Genomic DNA, 9,789 nt, shown 5'->3' with positions numbered 1-9,789 from the left:
GCTCTGATAAAAAACCTTTTTTTTATATTGATCGGAGCGCTCTTATCTGCTGATTACTATAGATAAAGTGAATGTATAGGTATTAGGTATGTATAATAGTCCTGGATCATGACTCATTTAGCATTAAGTATCATTCTTGGTCTTAGTCAATTGTTGTAAGACCACTTGATTGAACCACCATTATTCCAGCTAGCAGCTTCTGCCCGCGGTTTTGATCACAGAAAGTCTACACACTAAAGGCTTCGCCAAACAGAACGCATACTTAGCGCGCATACAATTCAGCACTATAGCGCGACGTTAGGTTAACACTCTACGCCTCATAAGTACGCGTTCTATTTGGCGAAACCTTTAACGTCGACTCACCACCTCACGTCCACTTTTGTGTCGGAGGGTTCGGTCGTCGGCGACTTCTCATTCCTTTTCAAATTGAAGGTACTTCGAAAATAATATCTTTCCAGTACCCTACTCTATAAACTTCTAGTTTCAGTCTTTTAGGGAAAAAATTCTGCAGCATAACTGTATCTAGAATACTGAATCGGATTAATAATGTATGTGTCTCCTTTATCACTCGACATTGGCAGAATCACTGCGACAACACATCCGCGGGATAGTCCAGTAGGCCTAAGATGCGCGCCGTGATAACTTTTATCGACGTCAAAATGTATGGGCAAAATCGATAAAACGGCGTGATAACCGCTTATCGCGGCGCGCATCTTAGGCCTACAGAAAAAAAAGTTTTACCGTTTAGCGCAATAATTTAACCAGTTTATCCGAGACCAGATTAATTTAATAATATCGTTCGTTCGTTCGTTTCAGCCGAAAGACGTCCACTGCTGGACAATGGCCTCCCCCAATGATTTCCATAAAGACCGGTCCTGCGCCGCTTGCATCCAGGCACCTCCCGCGACCTTCACCAGATCGTCGGTCCACCTAGTGGGAGGCCTGCCCACGCTACGTCTTCCAGCTCGTGGTCGCCACTCAAGAACTTTCCTGCCCCAGCGGCCATCAGCTTTAATAATATACATAGACATAAATCATATTTACAAACTTTAATAAAAAAACTAATTACACCCAAATCAACGCAATCACATATTCGAAAGCCACTAAACATGTGAAGAGTAAAGTAATGAACATTATAATTGGGACGGGCAATTCGTCGTTTTCAAACCATCTGCTGGTCCAAATCTTGAAGGTTGGGTTGTCGTACGCTAGGCACAGGCTGACCGAAGCCAGGAGAAGTGCGATGACGGATATGGCATGGTGAATGTGTTTGAACCATCTTCTAGCAGGGGCACACGCTTTAGCCATGTACGATATCCCCGCCACTATTCCAAGAAAAGTGCTCAAGAGAGTAGCGCCAAGAGCGACCAACCCTAAAAGAATTTAATTTTGTTATAGGAAAAAAAGTTTTTTCATTTATTAATCAATAACAATCTTTCTCCTTAATGTAACCAAATTAAGCCAGCATGATCGACACTCTTAAAAATATTTATAAACCTCTAATGAAACAATTCCCGCGGAAACAGCAGTTCTTTCTCAAGTATCCTTTCAGACTGATGTAAAGCTAAAGAAAATAGAAACCTATTGGGGAAATTCCTCATCAATCATCATTTTGTGGTAGGATTATGTGCTGTCGACCATTCTATTAGAACCAGAAGGTAATTTTAGATGTAGCTTACCAAACGATCCGTGCAACGTTGTGAAATGTGCCGGCAATTCGAGGATGAAAAACACACCACCAGCTGTCACCAGCGTCACTGCGACCAGTTCCAGGACCCAGTGAATGTGGATTCTATGGAACCTGCGCAGATATATCGACCAGGCGTTGTACTTGGCTAGCAATAGAATCCCTTGGCACATGAAGAATTGGTACTGAAAGTGGAAATGCTCAATGGATTTTGGTTCTTAAAAAAAATCTTCGTGTAACTGGTGTAACCTAACAAAAATCTCATTATGCCTATGTCTCATTCATGTATCGACATTGTAACTAAGTTAGCATTGCTACTACTGTTTCCGTATATTTTCAAAATAATACGAGCGAGCACTGCCTGGTAATATCCGTCCAACAGTTGCAAATTCAAATGAAGGAGAAAGTTCACTGATACTTTTCCCGCAATGAAAAGAAAGAAAAAGTTGCAGTCCGAAGCTAAACACAATGTGACTCGAAGCAAGTACCTACCTATGTACAATCTCTATGAAAACATAGATCTCTCACGAACCGTATAATTTCACTTAACAGCTGTCCTTTAGGTACCAACTATTAAACGTCTGTTACGGTTCAGTACCTACCAACATAGAAATATTGAAAACACGGTAACTCTTTGATCACTCACAGGTTAAGAATTAAGAATGAGCAGGTATTTTAAGTTGCCATTCCATTCAAATATAATTCTAATTTGCATGTGAAACTGCTAAAATTCTAGGTCTATTCAAATAAAACTTACCCCAATAACACCCGAAATTATATGCAGTTCGTAAATCCCGATATGCGATTTGCACGCGAATACTAAACAAATGAACACTGTGATTATCATCAGAACATGCGTTAAGAGATTGAGTAGTGACCTCAAGGTTTTACTTAACACATATTCCTTGGGTTTTTCATCTGTAGTTAATTCTTCTCCTGTACTAAAATCCTCTTTTCCCGAGTCTAATTCGGCTGTAGCAGTTTCACTGGCCATTTTGATATTGTGCTAACGTTAATTCTGTTCAGAAATTTAAACAGGTATCAAACGATTGAAGGACATCATCACTTTTATAGTCTACTCAGAGGACACTTGACTAAAATTGATAGCTAATTAAGTAGGTACTTTAATTAGTGGAGAGGTAATGATTAATATTGTACATAAGCATACTTCAGGTCCCATTTCTGAATTGGGATTTTTTGAAATGCAAGAGACAATTTTTTCTGAAATGCAGGAGTCAAAATTGGGATTGTTTTTAAAAAAGAAACAAAAAATGAGTGTTTAAAGCTTATTAATTTTTTGTACAATGTTATACGCATCATTAGTACTGACAGATTAAAAGAAACTGATATTATGTTTGCAAACTGATTAATTATTTATTGTGATGGTACCAAGTTTATTTAAGTCATATAAATACTTAACAGCCCGTAAGTAAATGCACTATACATATAAAATTAAATATTTACATTTTAATTCTACAAAATATACTCTTTGATATTATATTGAATCAGCAAAATAAATTATGAACACTTGTCATAGTTTCTAAGGATGCAAAAAGTCAATGAACGTATCTTTTTATTTAATTTTACTTATTTTTAGATTGGTTCATGTGACCTTTTGAATGCATTTATAATAAAATTGATTGTTCACTAATAATTAAAAATACTATTCGTTCTTAATCTAACTATGTAGTACATAGGTTAAAACACCAATATCTTAGTCTATTTTGATTGAATACGCAACTGATGGTTTCGAGAAATATTATGCTTTAATAAAAATCTGCTGCTAAAATTAAGTCACAATAAAATGGTTTTGATAAGCTGCCGTAACATACATTTACTTTGAAATTTTTGCGATGTAACTGCAGTATTAAGCTAAGCATAATATTCGAAATTAGTTAAAATACAGGCAAGTTTGTAGTGTAATTTGTATGACCAAATTTAATTTACAAAAAGGTCATAGATAACTGTAACTATTTTACACAATTTTCACAAACATACATTATGTAATGCAAGAGTTTAACGTTCATTTAATATAATTGGTAAATAACATTTTTATTACCAAACATTATGTACATTCACTCACTTAATTTAAGATAGTCGCGCTATTTTATGAAAACTTTATAAGTACTTTTACGTTGAAAGTTGAACTTTTGACAACTCTAAAATGGTGCTTGGTAAATGTTGTGCAGATATAAACATAAGCACAAAAGTAATATTTTTCACCAAATATAAGCTACAGTCCACAGATCAGCTCCATAACTCGACTAAATGGAGATCACAGAACTATTTCTAATACTTAAATAGACGATAGACGACTACGGTTGGCGGGGGATCCCCTGTTGAAGGTACATTCACATCTGCTCGGAAACCAGTAAATTATTATGTCTGTCATCAGGTATAACATATTTATGACAAGTCTTGATACAATGTGAATATACCTTAAAATATTATTGAAAAAATAACGGGATAGATCATCCCAAATGGTACGTCATTGTTTGCTATACATTTATATTACGACGAACAATAAAATTGAAAGCTCAATTTACGGAAATATCTTTTATATAATTTTTAACATAATTGCATCAGCAAAATTGTAAATTCCGTAAACTATTTGGCACTCATTATCTCTAGATAAATCGTCGTAAGATAAATGTATAAGCTCCTCACTTTCCTGCACTTTTCCAAAGACATTTCAATGTTCCTTACAGAGGTATGTAAGATTTGCAGTAATTAATCTTATCTATTTCGTGCATAATTATTATTATGCATCATCCTATGAAGTCATCATTGATAGCTGTAAATAAAGCTAGTTATGAAGCCTCGATTGGTATATAGTACAACGTGGTAGAGTAAACTGCGCACCTGACGGCCGTGACGTCACATCAACGCTCTGGTACAGACGGGGCAAACGCGGGGAAGTGTGCGGGTAAGTGGGAAGGAGAGTCGTATTCCAGCGAGGTGCGTAGTTAGCTCAATCGCGTTGTACAGACAATGTTATATTATCATGCTTGACCATGGCATATAGTTGAAATAGGTGCGGTAGAAAACGTATATTTGAACTGCTCTTATACAAAACACAGTGCCTCTCTGCGAACACATTAAAATTTCTTTGGTTTTGTTTGTATAAGTTTTAGGAAACACCTCGAATCCCCCGTGGAAGCGGCGAGGAACCATTTGATCGTCGCAGCTATAGATTACGTATCTCACTATGTGTCCACTTTGTATCACAATACGTGTCATAGCGCCGATGTTCCAACGTGCCAACCTGCGGAAGTTGAAAATGAACCTTGAATAATGTAACTTGTGAGTTGAATATTTTTTGTGAATAAAAAACAAGCAGCATTGCTGATTTTTATCTCTTATCAACTGGGAAAGGGATAAACACCATGGCCAGGCGTTTACGTTACGGTGCAGATAAGTGAGCTTTGCAGTACGGAGTCTTACAAAGAATACTGACCGCCTCGAGTTGATACGATTACGATTGATAAGTGTGCTTCGTCCTTTAATCGGCGATATGTTGTATGTACTTACCGCGCTACGCCCGTCCGTGGCAGGAGCGGCAGCAGTACTCGGCGTAGTATGGGTAGTGGCATAACCGCGCTTGCACGGCCAACGCGCAGTTGCTGCGTTTGTCTGTGCATGAACCTGTTTGCCAATAAAAAAGTAATAAAAATGTACATCGAAATATAGGTAAGAAACAATACATGAGCACACTGAAGTAAAAATCAGCTGTATTCAATAATTATTGACATTTACACAGAAAAATATTTATCATTACAGAATTTAATTTCCTTTAAAAAATATCTAACAGCGACGTAATGACATTAAAGAATACTGCAGTAATCAATATCGTACATACCATTAGAATTCTGTGTACTGTGGCTTTGGTGACGTGTTACCCGCTGTTGCGGGTCTGTTACTGAAACGAAATATTAGGATTTATTTCATGCTTGTAGATAACGAGGTATCACGAATTCATTGCCATTTCATTCCCTCAAGATTCAATTCCAAAATTTGCTGAGATAAAGTAAGACGAAGTCCAGCACAATAAAACCAGTAGAACTCATACTATTCTTGTGGATTTCTTAAGAGTAGATCAGGCCTATCCAACCCTCTAGTAAATTAGTGATAATTATATTGTTCTCCTGCAGCGGGCAATTAATTACATTATGATGAATATGCGTCTAGAAGCTTTAGTTCTATAAAGAGTCCAATTAAGTGCTTATAACAGAAGGCGGTTGGGGTTCAACCCTAGGCCTGGCGACGGGCTTCGTAGAGCAGCGTGGAGGCACGCAGGTTCTTCGAGCGGCAGGCCTGACGCCCGCGCATTCCGCATCTCTCTCTCTCTCTCTCTCCCTCGCACATCATACCATGAGCGTTTGCACCCCCGCTTCTTAGATGAAGAAGAAAGACGAAAAAGATTCTTACCTGAAGGCGGTTGGGGTTCAACCCTAGGCCTGGCGACGGGCTTCGTAGAGCAGCGTGGAGGCACGCAGGTTCTTCCAGCAGCACGCCTGACGCCCGCGCACTCCGCATCTCTCTCTCTCCCTCGCACATCATACCATGCGCGCACCTCTGCTTCTTAGAAGAAGAAGAAAGACAAAGAAGGTTCTTACCTGAAGGCGGCTGGGGTTCAACCCTAGGCCTGGCGACGGGCTTCGTAGAGCAGCGGGAAGGCACGCAGGTCCTTCGGGCAGCAGGCATGACGCCCGCGCACTCCGCATCTCTCTCTCTCCCTCGCACATCATACTATGCGCGCACCTCTGCTTCTTAGAAGAAGAAGAAAGACGAAGAAGGTTCTTACCAGAAGGTGGCTGGGGTTCAACCCTAGGCCTGGCGACGGGCTTAGTAGAGCAGCGGGAAGGCACGCAGGTTCTTCGAGCAGCAGGTCTAACGCCCGCGCACTCTGCGTCACGCGCCGCCCCTCCCGCACCCTTCTCTCCCCCCTTCGCACACCATACTGTGCGAGTTTGCACTCCCGCTTCGCATGGGCCTTCGCACTAAAATAAAATTTTTATTCATATGTTAACTGAGCTTTGCTTGTCTTGTGAGTCCTCCTAGATTACTAGCAGTAGTTCCGTAGTCTAGCCGGCTTGAGAGGTATCGTTAGTTCCAATTTAAATAATTAAAGCCTATGCTATTTTTATGTGAGAATTGTAGGTTTGTGATTCATAAGGTTTCTGTTCAATGCAATGTGTACGTGATTTTACAACTTTGTCTTAATTAAGGGTAAAATTAGCACTGTAGGAACATCGGCTACTAACCAATGTAGGTAATCTTCATTCATTAGTATCTATCTAAAATTACCTTATAGCAGCCGGGCTAGGATGCGTGCCGTGATGAAATCTTATAGATGATTTTAGACGACAAATTATGGGCTTATCGCGTAAAATCGATAAAACGGCGTGATAAAAGCTAAGCGGCGCGCATCCTAGGCCTACAGGCCTACATTACGGCTAGATTTTTAGATGGACTAATATTATATTCATACTAACATTAGAATGTTTGAATTCTTAAAAGAAGGTCTCGGCAAGAACTTTTCAAAAGGTGATTAAGAAAACGGTGATGTGCTTTTTCCAACGATAATAAAATGTTACCACTAACCTGACTCCAATCGCTCAAGTACCACGAAGGAGCGCAGGTTCCTCCACAGGCCCTCTCAGTCTCAGGTTTGAGAGTCCTGCAGGAACCGTCCCTGAGTCTCCTGCCGTTCCCTCCGATGCAGATGACGCCTCGCACTTGACGCCCATCGCAAGGGGCGGAGCACGCTGACCATTCACCTGGATGAAGAGTTGTATGTTAATATGGTGCCTAATTCCATTGTGTGATGGTTGAAATTCCTGAATGAGACATGGCATCAAGCTCCCAAAAAGTGACAAAGTCCCAGCCAGGCCCAGTTTGGTTACAGTTGTACAGGGTTGAATTGACGGTCGATTGTCAACAAAGAAAGATGATTTCAGGTTCATACTGGATGCACCAACTAGCATTTATAGGGTTAGCAAGCTGAAATGGAAATGGGCAGGGCACGTAGTACCCAGAACTGACGGCCGACGGGGCAGCAAGGTTCTGGAATGGAGGCAGCGTACCGGAAAACGCAGCGTGGGACGTCCACACACAAGGTGGACCGACAACATCATGAAGCGCTGGACGCAGGCCGCTACCAATCGATTAACATGGATAGCATTGGAGGAGGCCTATGTTCAGCAGTGGATGTCCTATGGCTGAAATGATGATGATGATGATGAAGATTTATGGGGTGCTAACCAAATGTACAGGTTTTTTGTAGTTTATAACTGTGCTGGCTGGGAATTTTTGCTTTCTGAGTTCGATGTCGAGGTTTCATTCAGGAAAACCTTTACTGGTTTTACAGCAATAGGAGAAGAAATCCTATGAAGATAAGTAACATGATTAAACTAATTGAAATGAGTATCAATGCTAATTCCTCTTGGAACTTATTATCTTTACACATCAGCATAAATCATGCCTTCATTAATGTAATTTATAGAGAAGACATATCTAATTAAGAGCACATACACTATCTATATTGTGATCTGTGATCTGTAACACCTGTTTTAATTCAGTTGTCGATGGCAGTGCAAAACGCTCTATAATTTATGGGCGAGTCGCGTCCAATAAATCAGGAGATTTTACTGCAGATAAATTGAGCAGATTAGCGAAAGTAGCGTATGATAATTACTTGTAACTGCCACCCGTCAATTCTCAAGTCTGCTTGGGTATGTATAGACAGGGCTTAAGCGCATCTTATGTAATCTAGGGGGATTTCTAATAAAAATCGTCGACACTTTGACGGTAGCTTGCTGTTTTGATGTGTTTCAAATTTTAATTTGACAGCGTCTGAGGACTTTCAAATATGAATTTTAAATTTAGATTCACAATCAATGTCTATGCGTGAAATGGATTCAAGTTTGGAGAGTCTTTTCGCATCACGTGCCTACTTCTAAGTAGGTACCTACTTAACCACGGGACTACGGGACCGGGAGCCTTATTGTTACTGAGCATAGAAATGAGGAGATCCAAAAACGAATTATAGTCGCTGACATAGCCCGATTGATTAATAAGCTGAAATGGCAATGGGCAGGGCACATTATAGCACGCAGAACTGAAGGGCAGTAAGGTTCTAGACTGGAGGTCACGTACGGGCAAGCATAGCTTAGGAGTAAAGACGTCATCCACTTATAGGGATGACCTGGATGCAGGCCACTACAAACCGACCAATCTAGAAATCATTGGGGGAAGCTTATGTTCAGTCTGGACGTCCTATGGAGTTGATGATGATGATGATGATGAAAAAACAACTGGATTAAAGTGCACCAAACTTACTGGTGAACCACTGCGCGTCACACTGCTTCCTAGGCGAGCACGTTTGCGTGGAAACAGGCGCGCGCGTGCTACACCCGCCTGGCTCCGCGCATCGCACGCCGCGCGATTGCACGCCGCCGCCGACGCACCAGCCAACGCACTGCGTAACAATGAAAAATGTGAATAGAAACAAAAAAGTGAAAATATAAGTGTCAAGTGCGAGTTGGACACATTTAATAAGGGCTCCGTGACTACAACTCCAAGCTATAACTTTATCGCCCGTATTCACAAACGATGCTTGCTTATGTGAAGCAGCAAATCGAACGCACAGAGCGTTGAATAGAGCTCTGTGATTGGTTCATGTGTCACCCTGTGCCTCCACGAGCACTGTGAGACCTCATAGTAATGTTTGTGAATACGGGCGTTAGAGATATATTGCTAATGTCAGAAATCTAAGATATACTTTATGAATGAGAAATGGTCAATTAACTCTTGTTCTAAACTTCAGTTTTACTTTTTCAAAGGGCCTTTGTTACGATTTCACTACTTTTTTTATTTGATAATTATTGCAATGACTAGTATAGCTGCCACGTTTTTAGAAATTAGTAGTGATCCTACAAAGGTTCCTTTTTAAGACCATCGTTTTATGATACTTGGTTTAAAGCATTTTTAGCCGACAGGTCAAGTTACTCTGAGAAGTAGAGCAGACGTGATACATAAAAAACTAGTGATAAGAAGTCGGTTAAATAATAACGTAAATTATAGCCTTCTTGGTTGTTAAA

The 9,789-nt window shown here is 40.2% G+C and overlaps 1 pseudogene; it reads right to left on the bottom strand.

Annotated features, from left to right (window-relative positions):
• Positions 1–2,959: 2,959 nt before the first annotated feature.
• LOC135080228 (thrombospondin type-1 domain-containing protein 4-like) overlaps positions 2,960–9,789 on the bottom strand; it is a 160,428-nt pseudogene continuing 153,598 nt past the window's right edge.

Source organism: Ostrinia nubilalis, chromosome 17 (assembly GCF_963855985.1).
Source record: "Ostrinia nubilalis chromosome 17, ilOstNubi1.1, whole genome shotgun sequence".
NCBI lineage: Eukaryota > Metazoa > Arthropoda > Insecta > Lepidoptera > Crambidae > Ostrinia > Ostrinia nubilalis.
This window is presented reverse-complemented; position numbering and strand designations above follow the sequence as displayed.